Genomic DNA, 3398 nt, shown 5'->3' with positions numbered 1-3398 from the left:
TTAAGAAAAAGAAAAGTGGTGAAAGCAGCATTTAATATGTTGGGAAATGTGAAAAAAAAAATGACAACCTTAAACCTGCATATTTCATAAAATATTTTTAATTTTGTTTTTATAAATACATAAAATGGTATTCTTGCTGTTAAAAATCAGTTATGTCAATCTTTAAGGATAAATTTTGGGGTATTTAAAATAATATATGTTTGGAAAACTGAACCACATTTTTAATTGCCAACATTATGTTCTGTTCTTGGATGAATCATCTTTGATTCTTTTTTTCACACCCCAATTATAAACCCTGGCCATACTGACTTTGGTGGTAGTAAACTGATCTCAAAGAAAGTCGAGGTCTTCCTCAAGATAATCAAGATTGTTTGTGGCAGTTGATAAATTTTTTTCCAATAATTTCCTGTGCTTTATCAGTATCATATTCAAGCATTACATTAGCCCCCAACTACAGACACACTTTATCAGTAGAAGGGACTGATGCTTTGCAGTATAGGTTATCTGCCAGTAAGAATCTGGTCTCCAGTGAATTGAATATCTTTTCTTCCGCATGTATTTCAGAATTTCTAGAGTATGCTTAATTTCAGAAATCTGACCTTTTAGACTCTTCTTTTGAGCAAGGTTGAGTTCCATAAACTTATGGTACTGTTCATCCAGCTTCTTCAGTACTGTATCTGCTGTCTCATTCCCTGGTTGTTTCATGAAAGAATCTACATCTTCTACAAACATGGCTTCAGGAATTACAGATGGAGTTCCCACCCATTCCCTGGAGCCACTTCTCTAAAGCCACCCACCTCCTTAGCAGCCACCATCTTGGGGGAGCAGTTTTACTTATATATGCCTTTTCCCTCTACCTCAGCTATGAACAATTTAAAGTCAGTATAGATAACTTGATTATGGACTGGGCCATATGTGGCATCACCATAGTTGGTGAATTATCTTCATTAACCTGTAACACTCCTGCAATAAAAGTTTGTTCTATCATTCTCTATTACAAAAATTCACTGGGATAATTCCTATCTATTTAAATGTTTTCCTGCAAACCCACATGTTAAGGATTGAATCATATCCCCCACAAAGACACATTCAAGTCCTAACCCCCATTTCTGTGATTATGACTGCATTTTAAATAGAATCTTTGAAGATCCTAAAATGAAGCCAAGCTGAATCAGACTGGACCTTAATCCAATACTACTAGAGTCTTTATAAACAGGAGTGAGAAGATAAAAGGAGACAGAGTACCATGTGATGTAGGCAGAGATTGATTGCTAGGAAGCAGAGATTTATTAACAGCAGACTGAAACCTTGATTTTGGACTTCTAACCTCAAAAACTTTGAGACGCTAAGGTCCTATTTTTTAAGCCAACCAGGTTGTGGTATTTGTTAATGCAGCCCTGGCAAATCTAAGATATCACACCACCCACATGCCTTATCTTTATATCTCTCTGTTTGTTTGACGCAAGCTGTCCAGCCCCAGCTGAGTACAGCTGAAGGCGTGTACAAGAATACAACCATTTAATAATCATAAAATAATTGAATCTGAATTTGGCAGAGGGATATGCCATAGTCCACACCATTTTAATAATATTATTTTTGAATAGTTAATTCAGATATCAGAAAATGCAATATATACAAAAAATTGCACATGATGAAAGGTTTTACATTTTTGCTCAGTCGAAGCAATTCCCTTTATAGAAAGATGAAAACCAAAGTTACCAACTTCTTTTGTATCCTCTTATACATACATACACAGACATACACAGACACACATAAGGAATTCACTACATACACATGTGCACATGTGTGTATATTAACTGTGAATGTCTTTATTTTACAAATAGTAACTTTGTATATTATGCATACATTGTCTTCAGTGACAGAGATCTATGTTAGTTTTAAAGAATTTCATCACTCATTCATTTTTGTTTCTTAGATTTATTTACAGTCATAGAGTATTTCATTTTTTATCATAGCATATCATAGATTTTATAACCAGTTTCCTATTGATGGTGATTTAAGTTGATTCCAATATTTTCTATCTAAAACCAATGTTGTAATGAATAATTCTATACATATATCATAATTTTACAAGCATGAGTACAACTGAAAGATACAGAATTGTTGAACAAAGGGTATGTATATTTTAATTTTGGAAGATATTGCCAAATTGCCTGTGATGGTTAGGTACATGGGTCAATTTGGCCAGGTGACGGTGTCCAGATGTCTGGTCAAGCAAGCACTGGCCTAACCATTACTGCAAGGATATTTGTGGCTGGTTAATAAAACAGAAGGATGGTTTATTAAATCATCAGTCAATTGACTGCAGCTGTGACTGATTAAATCAACAAAGGGTGTGTCTTCCACAATGAGAGAATGCAATCAGCTGGATTTAATCCAATCAGTTGAAGACTTTTAAGGGAGAAAGACAGGATCTTCACTTCTTGTCCAGCTAGCTGGTGAAGCATTTCCTGAGGAATACATCAAACACCTTCATCAGAGTCCCCATTTTGCTGCCTGCCCTACAGAATTTGGACTTGTGCATCTTGCCCTACAGAATTCAGATTCATGCATCCTCACAGTTGCATTAGACACCTTTAAAAAATCTTATATTTATAGATAACTCTAGTTTATTCTGTTTCTTCTAGAGACCCCTGACTAATACAACTTGGTATCAGGAGTGGTTCCTGAGAAACAGATTCTTAAAATGAGCTTTTATAATTGGATTTCTACTCTGATTAGATTTCAAGGCACTAATTACTCCATTTCCAATAATCAGGATGACACTGACAGTCCATGGCATGAGTTGGCAATGGAGATACACAAAATATCATGGTTTGATTCTCCTAATCATACTCTTGTATGAAGCAAGTCTCTGTGTGACAGTTTTTTTTTGACACCTTAATAGAGTTTTGCAGAGTTAAGAGGTATAATGATGTTGGCTGATTTCTCTTGGATATGCTGGATAAACTTGTAAGAGAAAGGGATGAACTAAAGGCTTCAAATTTGAAACTTAAGCACTGTATGACAGATGCAAAGGTTTCTATGTGTGCTCTGAAAGAAAATCTTATTTCCTTTCACTGAAGAATTGAGAATTCTGAAAACCAGACCCAGAGTTTCGCTGCATGAGTAGGAGATTTTCAACATAAACTAAAATCTCAACCTCACAGGGTGTCTGATGTTAAAATGAAGGCATTGATTGGAAAAGAATGGGGTCCTGAAACTTGGAGTGGGGATATATGGATTGATAATAATGGCAGTGAGGATACTGGAACCCTGGGTTCTGCTGAGTCTTTGTTAGATATACCTGTAATCTGCCCTGGGGAAATAGCCCACCACCTCCAATCTGCCCTGAAGAGAGAGCTACCCAACCACCACCTTGCTTTGAGGAGCCTGCC

The 3398-nt window shown here is 36.0% G+C and overlaps 1 pseudogene; it reads right to left on the bottom strand.

Moving 5' to 3' along the window:
• Nucleotides 1-234: 234 nt before the first annotated feature.
• Nucleotides 235-815, bottom strand: LOC119507945 (annotated as a pseudogene).
• Nucleotides 816-3398: the final 2583 nt, after the last annotated feature.

This window comes from Choloepus didactylus, chromosome 1, assembly GCF_015220235.1.
Source record: "Choloepus didactylus isolate mChoDid1 chromosome 1, mChoDid1.pri, whole genome shotgun sequence".
NCBI classification, from domain to species: domain Eukaryota; kingdom Metazoa; phylum Chordata; class Mammalia; order Pilosa; family Megalonychidae; genus Choloepus; species Choloepus didactylus.
Note: the sequence above shows the minus strand (reverse complement) of the source record. Positions and strands in the feature narration are given on the sequence as shown.